The following is a 16,544-nucleotide window of genomic DNA, read 5'->3' as shown; positions in this document are numbered from 1 at the left end:
ATTCACCACAAATAGGAAACCATCCAATGCCTGAAGTAAAAGTGTCCTAAGGAGTCTTTATCAAAACTCCCTGTCCCATAGAAGATATATCAGCTTTCTGAACATCATCTTTATAATTCATCATTCATAATCTTGAATTATTATGAGTTATCATACTTTTACCATTTCCTTTATAATGTACCTTAATAATAACCCTAGAATACTTGAGCTTCTTTTCTGCCTCTTGTCCTTTGTGCTACTTTCACCATGTGTTATAAAACCCAAGAGACATTTTATTATTGTTATTTGTTACTTTAGTCAGTATTATTTATATTTACTCATTCTGGTGATCCTCATTCCTTCCTTTAATTTTCTGCTTCATCATGGATAATTTTCCTTTTTGTATTTCTTATTACACAGATACAAATTACAAATTCTCTGAGTTTGTTTGTTTGTTTGTTTTGTTTTTTTCCAGAAAGTCTTTGTTTCACTACTAGTCTCCAATATAGGAAAATTATATTGATATTGTAGGTGTAGGTCAGACTGTAAATAATCATGAATGGTAGGCTGGAGAGTAAGTGCTTTATTAAATGGGTAATGAAGTGTCACAAAATGAAGTCATACAATGAGCTTTGTGGCAATGTGCAACACCATTTAGAGGGAAGAGAAACTGCAAGTAGGGAGACCAATTAGAAGGCTATTGAAAGATATAGTGATGACTCAAATTTGGGGGTGGGGGGGTCACAACAGGAATAGCAGGAAGCAAATTAAAGAGATGTTGATACAGAAGAATAGATCTGATTTAAGAACTATTTGGATGTGAGTGATCAAGAGAAAAGGGCCAGTGAAAAATGGCTTCCAGATTTCAACGCCAGTAACTAATTTAACTCTGCTACTACGAGGTCTGATCATTATATTCGTGAACTCATACTAGAAAAGTGCTACATACCTCATTGCTGAATATCACTATGGTCACCTTCGAAGTACTCCCCTTGGGAAGCTATGCTCTGATGCCAGCACCTAGTCCACCCTTCAAAGCAATTTTGGAACTCTTTTTCTGGAATGGCCATCAGAGCTGTCATCGTATTACCCTTGATGTTCTGAATGTCATCAAGATGTCTTCCTTTCAATATTTCCTTTATCCTTGAATAAAGAAAGAAGTCATTAGGGGCCAGATAAAAAGAAGTCATTAGGGGCCAAATAAATGCAGTTATTTATTTACTAGCTAAAAACTCCCTCACAGACAGTGCCGTGTGAGCTGGTGCATTGTTGTGATGAAAGAGCCATGAATTGTTGGTGAAAAGTTCAGGTCATTTTCATCTTTTTCACACAGCCTTTTTAGCACTTCACAATAGTAAACTTGGTTAACTGTTTGTCCGTTTAGTATAAATGCATAATGAATAATCCCTCTGACATCAAAAAGTATTAGCAACATTGTTTTGACTCTTGACTTGGACTGACAGAAATTTTTTGATCGTGGAGAATTGGCTGACTTCCATTGTGCACTTTGACGCTTTGTTTCAGGGTCGTATTGTTACACCTATGTTTCATCACTAGTGACAACATGGCCTAAGACATTGTCTTGCTTCTCCAAAAGGTGTTGACAAACTTCGACTCTCCTTTGCTTTTGTTCATCGGTGAACTCGTTCCGGACCACTTTTGCACACAACTTTCTCATGCCAAGATTCTCAGTTAAGATTTTCCTAACTGTTTCTCTATCAATGTTTACTTAGTGTGCTATGCTTCTCAAAATCAGCTGACAATTTTGACGCACAATTCGATGAATTTTTGCAACGTTTTCATCAGTTCTGCTCGTTACTGATGGCCCGAACCTCTCTTAATCAGTGACACATTCTCGCCCCTCAGAAAAATGTTTAATCCATTTGTACACTGTCATTTTCTTCATGGCATTTTCCCCATAAACTTGAACTAACATGTCCCTGATTTCACTTCCACTCTTGCCAAATTTAACAAGAAATTTAATGTTTATTTGTTGCTCTAATTCAAGCTCCAACATTCTCACAATGGTACACAAAAACACGCAACAACAATAATGAACGCCACTCAGTAAGACACCACCTCACATTGACTCAGACACATCTATGAGACGGTCATATACCAAGGTTATGAAAACTTACCAAGCTGTTTGTACAATGCTGCCAATGTAAGTGCCTGTGGCAAGTTAGTTCGCGAACTTAATTGTCAGGCCTCATAAACCATGAGGATGTAGTTGATGACAAAATTCCCATTCCCATGAAGTAAAGCCAGACAATGAATCCTTTCTATGTAGACACAACAGCCATCACTTGAAAACTTAGGAATAGAATTGACAAAAACTTGCATCCAAAGTGGCACTGCATAATGGATATGTTTGCTCTTTTTGGGAACTCAACGTTGAGCTCTGCTGCTGGCAAAGCATAACAGTGACCCAGCATTAAATAATAAAGCCACATTTCAACATCATTCATAATTTAAGGCTGGAATTTTACCTCTGTTTATAAGTTGCTAATAACTGGCTATATCATAATAGTTGAATAAGAGTAAAACCATTTGACTGTTACCCTTTCATCACTAATTAAGGATTAAGATTATTTATGACACATGATTTTGTGTTTTCCAATAGTTCTGATGAAATCACCATTGCTTTTATGTAAGATATTAAATACATGACTGGTCCTTGGAAAACTTTCTAAGTTTAGTTTGTAACTACCATGTGGTGCTCTGGAGATTTGCCTTCTAAAATCTGATAATGAATCATGTCCATACAAGCATTTGCTTTTTTATGAGCATTAATTAAATGTTTACCAATGCTAACGATTAATTCTTTTTTAATCCTTTCTTCATATTGTTATTGATTGCAGACTGGGAATGTCACAGTTTCCATAATGGCTTACTGACTATACATGAACACATCAAATTCAAGTAGTTATGATTTCAATTAGGTCACCATCTGGGAAATGGCAGAAAGCTCTTTAGTTGTTAGAAATGGTAGTTTAGTTCCCATTTGTATTTAAATCCTTTATATTTTTTACATTAGCGAGTCAAAGGATACAGAGGTCCTTTTCAAAATGTCTCCACGTATTTTTATTTCTCATGGTGTTCAAAGGGCCAGTTCTCAGGATTTCTCTCCAACTGTTGAGAGACTGGCTTATTTTCAATCCAAGAATGCACAATGATAGGAGTTACATGGAACTGCCTTATCTAACGTTCCTAATAATATATCACAAACAATTTAACTAAGATTTGTTGACTTGTCCCCCTGACAAGTCAACGCAGCCCAAAGCCCAACTCACCAAAACAGTACCAGGCATTAATTCAGAGCAGGACTCAACACTCCCAGGTGTAATGTATGACCAGACTACTAGGCCATATTTATGACAGTCTGATTAACCTCCGTTGTGGCTGCCAATCTGGAAGAGGCAGGCAGGAGCCTGTGAAGGATCTTAAGTGAACTCTCAGCCACACTCCCCATAAGTCTGCTCTTATTTAGATAGCCGTGTAGATGAACATATCACAAAATGTGCTCACGATATGGAAATGTGCCAAGGGGAACAAGCAAGCCCTAACTTCAGCTTAGAGTCAAAGGTAGGAATGTGGATATGATCCAGGGCAATGCAGTGGTGAACAGACTGAGGGGAGAGACATTTAATGATTCATCTAACTCGCTGGCTTTCAGGAGGGTTCTAAAGGCACCAGCCCCTGGCACACTTGAATAGTTTTATTTTTTTTCCCCCAGCACTGCAGGCACAGAGATAAAAAGCATGGAGCTGGGGGTGGGCTAGTAAGACAAGAGGACAACTGTGGTGTTATTTGGACACTACCTTATTCTGTTCCCCTGAGATTAAAGACATTGTTTCCTTAGACTGTATAAACTCATGTATTTAAATTATTCGAGGATAAGATATTGCATTCTTTTGGAGTCAAGTGAAGTTCCTTTTCACAAATCTTCATGTTAGAAACTTCTAAAGTTCTATCCCAAGCTTTAATTCTAAAACTGGGCAAAGGTCTTTTGTATGAAAATTTTTTAAAATAAATTACCTCCCAATAAAAATATTAGCATTTTTTTCTAAGCACCTTTCCACCAGTGGAAACACCAAGGAATGACTTGAAAGAACCCTCCCTACAATGTCCAACAGTCCCTTCCAAGCCACCCCAAGTAAACATACAACCCTAAGTAAAATCACTCTGTTCGTTACTCAAATGCTACTGGTAATTCCCGTTCCCCTTTCCTGACTGCTACCCCAAGCATGTCCTATGTGAAAATTCTGGACTTATAATGTCCTCTTTCATTTTCTTCTTCCTCCCCTCTCTCCATCTCTGTGTCTCTGAAAACTTTCTCATTCCATATAAAAAACTGTAACTAGTCTCCTTCAAAGTCTCTACTGTAAAGAGGTAGACATTAGTAAAGAAAGAAATCTGTTTAGTGGCCATATCCCTAAACCTCAGTTAACATCTTCTATCCTTTCTCTTTTTTTCTTAGAAAGTGATAAAATAAAATACAGTACAAAGATGTAATACAATATTTCCATTACTATTATAATATTATGTATTGACTCGGAGGTTGCAATTAGTAGATAGAGAACAAAAATATACTCCTTACCTACCAGGATGGGTCACCATGATTGGACTAACGGTCAGTCTTTCAAAGCCGAGACTATAATTAGCCTAATAAAGTGCCATAATCTGGATATGCTTTATATGTTGTCCCCTATAGGTGGCCTTGCCCAGCCCCATTCTCCCAGCAAAATAAAGCTCCCATATAGCACTTTATTTGTACTACTAACATTTCATTTTATATAGTATATTAGACTTCATTCTTAATATGCCATGTCCCTTCCTAGATCATGAGCTATCTGAGGGCAAAACCCATAACACATTCGTCATTATCTGATTACCTCTTCACACAAAGCGTAGCACATCGAAGCTACCGAAAATGTATACTGAATGAATAAATGTAATAAATGAAGACAGCCTCTGTAAAAGGCACACCAATTTTGACACCATGGCAACTGGTTGTCTTTAGAAAGAAGGGTAGGTGGAATGAAGATTTGATTTAGCTGAAAAGCAAGTTGAGATAATGTAAAATAAAACTTAAAAATGTTTTATAAGACAAAAATTGAGGGAAAAAATCAAATTTTTTTACCTAATGACCTAATGAAACTCATATGTTAGGCACATACTGTATGTTTAAAAGTGAATGTGATGACTCTGAGTGTCCTGGCTTCCCAAGGCTTGAGCCCAGAGAAGGATAGAGCTGCTGACTTGAGCCAACAAGAGTAATGAACTAGAGAAATCAATAATAGTCCATCTGTCATCTTGATGAGCACAGGGAGGAGCTACTGAGAGGAAATGAGAAACTGACAGACTTTTCAAGACAAGGAGAAATACCCACTCCTACACTGGCCTCTTTCTCCAGCCTCCACCACATGGATCCAAATGACCATTCACAAGACCAACAGTGATTTCATGGCGTGGAAGAAACAAGGTACCACCCATCATGGGAGCCCCAAGACATAAGAATGACCTCATTTAGGTGAGTGTAAAAAGAGCACCCAGGCAAAGGGGTATTCTGAGAAGTCATCTTAATCCAAGAAGTAGCACCAACTAGGGGTGGTCGGTTAACTCAGCTGGTTAGAGCGTGGTGCTAATAACACCAAGGTTGCCGGTTCGATCCCCGTATGGGCCACTGTGAGCTGCACCCTCCTTAAAAAAAAGAAGTAGCACCAGCTAAAACAACCAGGTTTGGATTTCAAAACATGTAGTACCCAAACAACCCATAACCTTTTTATCTGTAAATTCTGACTAATTCGTGCTTTTGTTCTTTGAGCGCTGAAGTTCACCTGAAATTTGTGTGTCTTAGTTCAGATTGCTGTAACAAAATACCATAGACTAGGTGGCTTAAACAGTACTTATTTCTCACAGCTCTGGAGACTGGAAAGTTCAAGATGAAAGTGCGAACAGATTCGCTGTCTGGTGAGACCCCTCTTCCTGGTTTGCAGATGGCTGTCTTCCTGCTGAATCCTCACATGGCAGAGGGAGACCATCACTCCCCTGTCTCTGAATAAAGGCACTAATCCCGTTCATGAGGGCTCCAACCTCATGACATAAACACCTACCAAAGCCCTACCTCCAAATACCATCACATTGAGGATTAGGGCTTTACCGTTTGAATTTGGGGGAGACACAAACATTCAGTCCATTTGCAATGTGTGATTGATATAAAGGATATTCCATACTTAGTTGTCAAGAGAGAAGGGCTTCAGAAAGGTCTCTATTGGTCAAAACTGATCCTTCAGGATCTGAAAACCAGTTCCCTGGAAGAGAAAATCTAAGCCCTACTTTTGAAGCCAAAGTTGTAGAATATACCTCTCCCCCAGTTCCTTCCCAAGAGATCCCATCACAGTTATTCTAATGAGCTAATAATGGCTCATTAGAGGCCACTTTGGCCTCTCTCTCCAGCCTCCAACATTTGAATCCCAATGCCCATTCATAAAATCAACAGAATCACAGGCAATTTACCCACTCTGGATACAATGTCTTATCAAACACACATCTCTCCAGAACAAGGCAGGAAATATATAGATCTCAATGTTTGCAATGTTTTGTTCCCACTCGTTCAATGAATTCTCAGGGGGACTAATCCAATCAGAAGAGATTCAAGCCATCAGCCAGATATAAAGCTGGGCAAGACTATTACCTATATCCCTGGCAGAGTGAAAACTTCAAACTACTAAGACAATGGTTAAGAAATAAGAAATTGTTTTCTAAGCAACTCCAGAAGAGAAGATGCAAAGTACATGCGAGCTTTTGCACATTTCCCTTTAACTCTTTCCCAGAAATAAATTTATTGAAAAAATAACTTTCAAGTATTTGCTTACAGTCAGAGATAACTAAACTCCACTCATGAGAATTGCCCTTAGTGGCAAAATTACTGCAGGGATTTGAGGAGCCAGACAAGTTTATTTTGCATCTTTTAATGCCAGCAAACTAAACATGAACACTAAAGTGTGAAAGAAAATTCTTAAGCTGATTTCAAATCACAGGCATATGTTTGGCTGGAAAAACATATTGAGGAACAAACACTTCAAAGCAAAATCCTTCAGAAATGGAATCACTGGCACCCGACCCACTGCCTGTTAAATTGTTTGACCAAAAAGACTGCTTCAAGAATCCTCAGCTCTTTATCCTATAACCAAAGTAAGAGTATTTGGAAGCAGTGCTGAAACCATAACCTCACTGGTGACACAATTCCTTTTCCATAACTCTGGCCAAATAGTCTAACTCTAAGGAACCAAGAATCAAACATTCTCTTGCTCTTGATGTAGCCCCCAAGTCTAAAGGATTTCCCAAAGGTGATTAATTATAATACAGATAGAATGCAAAAACGATTCCACAGATGCAACACTGTTTTTGATAGTCATACTGTTATCGCTTTTAAGTCATTTTCTTGTAGGCTCATTTCCATCTCATCTTTCAGATTAGTGTGTATTTTTACATGTGTGTTAATATGTGTACATATACCTACATACGTATAACAAAAGAACTTCAATTCAGGAGTTAAAATCAATGACAATTTTTAAACCACCTGATAGAAAGTTTGAGAGAACTTTTGTGTTTGATTTATTTTGTTCCATAAATCAGGTATACATTTAATTCTCTGTGTTTATTGAATATACTTAGATGGAAGAAGACAAATAGTACAGGATGAAAATAAATTTTCTTAAAAATATTTTTAAGAATTTTCACACATATCACAAATAAGCCATTTAGACAAACACTCTTAGAATATAAATATACATGTGCACATAAATTATATATAGAAAACCATTATATACACATATGCATATTTCCGGGCATTTATGTTCCTCATAAGAAGGCTGTAAGAGGAGACAATTACCTTATCTCTAGGTGCCAGCATCATTGAAATCATTTAGTAACAGATAAATAATTTTCAAAAGATTTTAAGAACCAATCATTTTCCAAGTATTTCATGGGCAATAAGTTCACTTTTCGTTCAGTTATAAACTTATACCCATATATATACCAAGAAAAGTTTTCTGTGATGCTAACTAGTTTCACTATTATTTTCTGCACAAAAACACATACCATTTTCTCTGTTTTAATCTTCACCCGATTGTGAGAGGCAGTTTTCTCCTTCTGAAATTCACATGAGTATTCATTCATCCAGGCTGCTGTTTTTTGCCCTGCTCTCTAGCAGGCCTCAAGCCTGAAGAATTTCAAGGCATCAAAAATTTTAGCAGAGAAGCTCTAGGAGCCAAGTAGCCTCATGCCTAGTGCTCAGAAGCTACAAATGCCTTAGGTACCAAAAGCAGGAGAGAAAAGGAGATCATCACAGCAGTTGCATTGCATGCTACAAGAGAAAAGCACTTCAAAAAAAGGCGACTATTTACATGACGTACAGTGAGAGCCCCCCACAATTTCCGCCATCACCTTCCAAAAACTGTCTCTTGATATTTGCTTATTGCTCAAAAATGCAATAACTGTCCTGGAATTCATCATCCTCTTTCCCTGCTTAGATACCTCCTAAAGGAACATCATAAGGAGCGCTTTCTGAACCCAGTTAGATAACATGGAGAGTTGGTTCTACTTTTGCCAAGAGAAATGAAAAGCAAAGGCGACAGGGATTATGTCAGACATTCTCAATCCAGGTTTGCTCTGATTCACCATTCTTAAGACTGGACTACACTACAGGGCAAAGTAATATCAACTTACCCATTCTCATTATACTCCTAGGTATGACCTCTAGGTCACCATCAGTTCCATGTCTCAACAATTTGTAAAAAAAACAAAAAACAAAAAAAGCTCTCTGACCTTCGGTTTTCGGCATTTTTGAAACTAAAAAGAAATTTAGTCCCAAAAGAATGAAAATAAAGACCAAGTGGCAAAAGAAACGACTTGTCTGGCAAACGCCTTTAGATTAACATTCATATTTTTGCTCTTGTTTGGTAAACCTCAAAGAAGATCTCACATGCCACCGTTCCCTGCCTCGTACCTCTCCATCACTCTATCCCACCCCCAAGTTGGAATAAAGCTCATCCTTATTTATGTTTCCATAATTTTGTTCAAATACTTATCACATCCCACTCTACCTATATCATACTTGCACATGTCTCATCTCCCCCACTGGATAGCGAGTTGGTTGAGATCAGAAAATAGGTTTTGTTCTGTCTTTTTCTCTCCTATGTGCCTTGAAATAAATGTTTGTTGAATTAAATCAAATTAAAGATAATTAAAAGTACTGAAAATAGTTGAGTCCCTACTGCCTGTATAGGATATTTACCATGAATAGTCTTTGAAGTTGAAAAAAATGTCCATATGTAAAGCAGATACAGCAAAAATTGTGAGAGAGTGGCAAATGAACCTGGGGTATGACAGATTAGGAATTGCTCTTTTTTTTATTCTTAAGGAGGACATAGTACTATATTCAAAAGCCGAGATAAGCCTATTACCCATGTGAATGAGAACCTATTAAAACAGGATTGCATGGGCCCTTTCTGAAGTAAATGGGTGTAGAGAAGGACTTTAAGATAGTGGTAAAGAATGTGGGCTCTAAACCTAAGCATCTCCCAATAGCCAATTTTTGGAATATTTGAGGAACAAAATAAATAATTATAGTAACAGAATTATAACCCATAGAATAAAATAAGAATTTATGCAATCTCTACTGATATAAAAATAATGACAGCTCTTCCTGGCAGTAAAATTCCTATAATAACTGTAGAAGAAATGGTGAAAATAGAAAACTACCATACAGAAAATACTACCACTGTTTAACTGTTTCGGGTAAGTATCATTAACAGATGCTAAAATTCAAGGCAAAAATATGATGAGAAATACTGCCTCAAAATGTCATTTGGCAGCCAATGAATGAGACCTTTTTTTAAAAAAAAAAAACTTTTTTTTTTCTTTTGGGGAAGGGGAACAGGATTTTATTGGGGAACAGTCTGTACTTCCAGGACTTTTTTCCAAGTCAAGTTGTTGTCCTTTCAATCTTAGTTGTGGAGGGTGCCGTTCAGCTTCAAGTTGTTGTCCTTTCAGTCTTAGTTGTGGAGGGCGCAGCTCAGCTCCAGGTCCAGTTGCCATTGCTAGTTGCAGGGGGCACAGCCCATCATCCCTTGCGGGACTCGAGGAGTTGAACTGGCAACCTTGTGATTGAGAGCCCACTGGCCCATGTGGGAATCGAACCAGCAGCCTTCGGAGTTAGGAGCATGGAGCTCTAACTGCCTGAGCCACCAGGCTGGCCCCATGAGACTTCTTAAACAAATAAAACTCTACATCCAATGAGTGGTCCTGCAATATTGTCTTAAATGACTATGTATACCTACTCTTGTTCAGTACATTTTTTGAACTACATTTTCAAATGCCAAAGGCAAAAATAATATATTTGCAGTAAAGAAACCAGCAGAGAGCACCTTAACCAAATAGCCAAAATTAACATCACCAGTAATGAACAAATAAAAAACACATGCCTCTGACATGATGTTCTAAGGAGAATACAACATCACTTCTATGGTATTTTGGGGGAAAAAATGCAAAATTTGAATTTAATCATGAGGAAATATCAGACAAACACAAATTGAAGGACATTCAATGAAATAATTGGTCAATACTTTAAAATAGTGTCATGATCATGAAAGACCACAAATAAAATAAAATAAAGAAAAAAAAGTATGAGGAACTTGCTATTGGAAGAGACTGAGGAGACACTACAATTAAATGCTTCTATTAGTTTGATTATGTTAGATTCCTCATGTAAGTGGTATCATGTAGTATTTATCCTTTTATGTCTAGGTTATTGCACCTAGCATAACGTCCTCCATGTTTATCCATGTTGTTGCAAATGACAGGATTTCCTTCTTCCTCATGGCTGAATAATACTCAAATTATATTTATATTTATATTTATATCTCACATCTCCATATCCATTCATTTGTCGCTGAACATTTAAGTTACTTCCATGTCTTAGCTATCGTGAATAATGCTGCAATGAACATGGGAGTGCCGATATCTCTGTAAGATTCTGATTTCAACTGTTTTAGACATACCCAGGAATGGACTTGCTGGGTTATATGGTAGTTCTATTTTTAATTTTTTGAAGAGCCTCCATGCTGTTTTCCACAGTGGTTACACCAACTTACATTCCCATCATCAATAGTGCACAGGCTTTTTTCCCTTTTCTCCACATCCTCACCAACACTTATTTCTTGTCTTTTTAATAAAGCCATCCTAACAAGAGTGAGGTAATATTTCGTTGTGGTTTTGATTTGCATTTCCCTGATGATTAAAGATGTTAGCACTTTTTCATATATCTGTTGGCCATTTGTATGTCTTCTTTGGAAAAAATGTCCATTCAGTTCCTATGCCCAATTTTCATTTGGGTTATTTAGTGTTTTGCTATTGAGTTGTATGAGTTCCTTATATTTTTTGGGTCTTAACCCCTATCAGATAGATGGTTTGCAAACATTTTCTCCCATTCAAAAGGTTACCTTTTTGTTTTGTTGATTGTTTCCTTGCTGTGCAGAAGCTTTATAGTCTGATTTAGTCCCACTTTATTTTTGTTTTTGTTGCTTGTGCTTTTGGTGTCATATCCAAAAAATACTGCCAAGACCAATGTCAAGAAACTTTTCCCCTGTGCTTTCTTCTGGGAATTTTATGGTTTTAGGTCTTACATTTAAGTCTTTAATATAATTTGAGTTAATTTTTGTGTATTGTGTAAAAATAAAGATTCCTCATGTAAGTGGTATCTTCATTATTTTGCATTTGGATATACAGTTTTCCTAATATCATTTATTGAAGAACTATCCTTTTCCCATTGTGTATTCTTAGCGCCATTGTCTAAATCTGTTGACCATATATGCATGGTTTATTTCTGGGCTCTCTACTCTTAATTTCATACTTTTCTAAAAGTTCAGCCTCCCACAAAAGATATTCAGAGATACACTTGCAGTGTTATCAATTTCAACGGATTCCAAAAATACTTTAATAGATGAATTTTTGAAATAAGTAGATGGCTTCCTAAAAAGCACTTTGAAAAAGCAATCATTTTAGATAAATAGATTCTGAATTAAGTTTTTTAAAAATCAGATTACATTTTAGATACATTTTCTCTTTGTTGTAGCCAGCAAAATTTATGAACCAGATGAATAACAGTCTCTGCCTTAATGTACTTGTAATATACAATTTCTGTTCTTTATTTGATTTGAAGATACATGCATAAAACCTACTCCTAAACATATTCAAAGCATGTATTTATTTTTATGTTTAAATACATTTAAATTGGTGTTTTTGTTTTATTTTGTTTTTGTTTAGGGGTTCATTTTTGTTTTGCCTCTAAAAAGTGAGCAGTACCTCTTGGGTTCACTGGCACGACTCTGGGATTTCACAAAACCTGAGCTGGAAATTACAGTTCTGAACTAAGATTCCAGCAACATAGGATTATAGAAAGCCTGGTATTATTTCAAGTCAGGATTGTCTTCCATATCCAATTTCACCCAAAGTCGAGCATTAGTCAGCCTGCACCTTTCATATAACAGAAAGGAGGTTTGATTAATATGATTTCTTTGTAGAAAAATCTAAGAAGATTAAGGCACAATAATATAGGGAAAGCATGCCCTTTCTCAACATGACAGTCTTCGGCAGTATATAGAGGTCTGAAGATCTTTCTAGTCATTAGATTGTTCCCACTAGCTGCAACTGAAGGGGGGGGGGGGGGATCTATCATCAAGGAAAACTTTCATTTTTTTCACACTTTAGTTTCCATCTCACGAACAGGTCAACAAATCTGGAGGTCAGTATCGATTTTGCTCTATAAGTTGGCAGGAAAGGGCATCTTTGAAACAAACATTTGCAGATTGTTTCCCCCATCCACACCCACACTCCTCTTTTGGGGACTGTATTTTGTAATCGTCTCCAGAGGGAAAACTCTGTGTTTTGTGATGGTCTGCAGGGGGAAAAAAATTCTAGATGACTTCTGTACTCAGTGAAGCACAGTGAAAAATAAATCTAGTTAGGATGATTTCCATTAACTATTTTCCATCTGCATATCCTGAAAATCTAATACCAACCAGGTGGCATGCTTTTCTAATATGAGGAAATAAATTCAAAGTTGGTTGTATATAAAATATCATCTGGCTCTTTCTTCCACTTTTACTTTATATATGTTTGTATATATATGGAGAGAGAGAGAGAGAGAGAGAGAGAGAGAGAGAATAAAATTAAAATACCTTTCCCTAGACCCTCTCAACTTTCAGAATATGGGCATTATATTCCCACTGCTTTGCTCAAATGTAGACCATTTGAGAATGTGATAGATGAGGGAGTAAATTACTTTCAATACACCATTTCCAAGGTTGTTTTCTCCTTAGACTATCACATGTCAATTTGATGGATATGAATCTGAAGATTCAGTTACAATTGAAAGGGCTACAGGGTCAGAATTCTGTGCAGCCTTCTTTGTACATCTCAGCAGCCCAGCTAAGACACCTCACTGCTCACAACTTAAAGAACCCCTACTGTACCAGTCAGGGGCCTCTTGATCCCATGCTTCTCTTCAGAAATCTGACAACCCATACAAGGTTACCTAAAGGACACAAAAACTACCTTAGTTTGGGGAGGGGGTTACTGGGGGAGAAACTGAAAAACCTGGTATTTAACATCCATTTGCTCAAATGCAATTTATACTTTATATGATGACACAGACACTTAACTCCGAACTTTCAAAACAAAACAGGCTTTTTTTTTTTTTTAATTAGTTTCAGGTGAAAAAAAAAAAAAAACAGGCTTTTATTTGTTTTTACAATCTTCACAACAAAGTAGAATATAATACTAGTATGTTACTTCAATAGTCAGTTACATTAAGAACTACTCCTGGTTTTGATACATGAACCCTAACATCGGTAAAACAGAAAAATAAAAATTTACAACATAACTCATCATAGAGAAGTAATAGTTATTCAAATAGAGGGGAATCACTAAAACTCAGAATCTGTACTCAAGTAAAACCGTAAGTTTTTATTCTTAATATCACAAAGAAAAGCTATATAAAACCAAGAGTTAGCACACGTAACAGAAGCAATGAGTCAAGGATGTCCTTGCAACCCATTCCTAGGAGGCTGAACCATCTGAAAATGTCACTTTTGAAGGCCAAAAGTGGCCAAATATCAACAATTTCATATGTTTCCAGGAAATACTTAATACTGTACTATAGCACCAATTAGACCTAGAACCTACCCACTTCTCCCCATTTCCACCACCACCCTGATTGAAGCCATCATCTCACATCTGGAAAATTTCAACAGCCTCCTAACTGTTCCCCTGCTTCTACTTGCTTCTATAATTTATTCTCCCTTCTGCAGCCAGACTGGTCCTTTTTTGACTTTTTATTTAAGTTTAACATACATACATTAAAGTGCACAAATCATGAATGTATTACTTGATGAATCTTCACAAACTGAACATATGCACATAACCAGTGCCCAGATGAAGAAATAGAATATTCACATAAATAGACTCATACAATGTGCCCATTTTTGCATTTGTTTTTTTTTTCACTCAACACTTATGTCTGAGTTGGTATGTTGTTTCATGCTGTTGTATGTAGCAACAAATCACTCATTCTCCTTGCCATGTAACATTCCATTGTATGGATGTGTCACAACTAATTTATCTATTCCACTGTTGATAAACCAGAGCTGTCTTTTTAAAATGTAAATAAGATCAGGTAATTTCTCTAATTAAAATTCTTTACTTGCCTCCCCTTGCAATTAAAAGATCCAAATTCCTCCTCATGGTGCTAGCCTACCTCTCCAATGCACCTAACCACAGTCCCAGCACCCTCTCCCTTCCCCCATGTTCTAGCCATGCAGTCCTTATTTCTATTTCTTCTCTCCATCATATGCTAAGCCCTTTCCTGACACAGTGCCTTCACTTTCTAGAATGTTCTCTATGGCCACTACCATCCCATCCTCTACTCCCCCAAATCACGGCCAAATTTACAGGGCTGTTATGACTCATCTTTCAGCTTAAACCAAGATCATCTTCATACACACCTTCCTTAACCTTCCTTGGAATATCCCCTTACTCTATTTCACACCATCCTGTTTGTTTCACTTTAACTTTATTTTACCTTGACTTTTCACTTTGGCTCCAAGAGGAAAATACTAAGGATAAAATGCTTACATTATTGACAGCAGAGAGAAATACAATTTCGTTCTTTTTAAAGCAGGGTTCCACCCAGGGTGCTAAAAGATCTAATATCTAGGTTACAGCCAAACCTCAATTCATGAAATCAATTCAATCAATTTAATAAAAACATCACTCTAGCTGGTTATACAATATAAAGTTGTTTTTTAATGGTTAACAATTTTTCACTTTTCAGTCTGTTGCTTTGCTATCATACCCAGTCAGTACAAGAATTAAGGGCTCCAAGTGATCCACGAAAAATATTGACCAAAGTCTTATTATTGAAATCTCCAAATTCCTAACTAGACCTCTGCGGTGCCCTGCAACACACCTCGCAGGAGTGTCCCCTGCAGGCCAAGTGGCACCAACTTCCTACAAAATTATAAACATCGTTCCAAGAACAAAATCACTCCATCTGAAGAAAGAGAGGTTTTATATGGAAAGCATTTACAATGTTTTCTACAAAGGTACAAAATGTTTCTACAGAAAAAACAAAGCAAAATTTTTATCCAGCTTTTCAAAACTAAACCAGAATTTTCAATCAAGCAAGTAAAGAAAGTAAACCAGCACATTTAGGTAATTTGCAAGTCCTGGACACCTAATTAAGCAAAAAAAAAAAAAAAAAAAAGTGGTACCGAAAAAAGTATTTTGAAAGGGTAGTAGGGAAATTAAATATGTTCAGTTGGGTTTAACTTCTTCATAAAAATAAGCTTCTTATTCTGGTAAGAAATGTGTCATAGCTATAATAGTGTGCTGTAAATTCAACTTGACAAATGAGAAAATGAATTCCTGAGGGTAAGGCCTATTAAAGGAATATTTTAATTTAATCATGCAATGAATATTTTTGAGAAGCTCCGATGTATGCAAAATGTCTTACATATTTTAATGCGGTAAAACATAGTATCAGTTAATATAGTAATAGTTTGTTCTATTACTAACTTCTCAGCCATAATATTTTTTAAAAAACAAAATATAAGTAACAAAATGTTAAACCTCTATATAAAGATGACAGCTTCTAATATTTGCTTATAAGCTTCAAAATTCAATGCGTTACACCTACACTTAAAGACACATGCAGAGCATTAGTCATTTCAGTGAATTGAAAAACAGTCTGCTTCCTTGGCATAAAATGTGATATGATGCCACCTTATGGTTAAAAATTAAATATGATGATAAACAATCATTTTTCAGATACACCTGCTTAGATTCCTGTAGGTGAGTACTAACAAATCTGTAAAATTGATGAATCTAAATACCCAGAATCTAGTTAATCCTGGAAAGAAAACATAGAAAGGTAACAACGCAGGTGTGTAGTAAGTATCTGGTACAGAGGAACAGGGCATTTTATCAAAGCGTCTGCTGAC

This window comes from Rhinolophus sinicus, chromosome 4 (genome assembly GCF_057876585.1).
Source record: "Rhinolophus sinicus isolate RSI-liver-muscle chromosome 4, RSI-T2T, whole genome shotgun sequence".
NCBI lineage: Eukaryota > Metazoa > Chordata > Mammalia > Chiroptera > Rhinolophidae > Rhinolophus > Rhinolophus sinicus.
The sequence above is the reverse complement of the archived record's forward strand: the minus strand, read 5'-3'. Positions refer to the sequence as shown.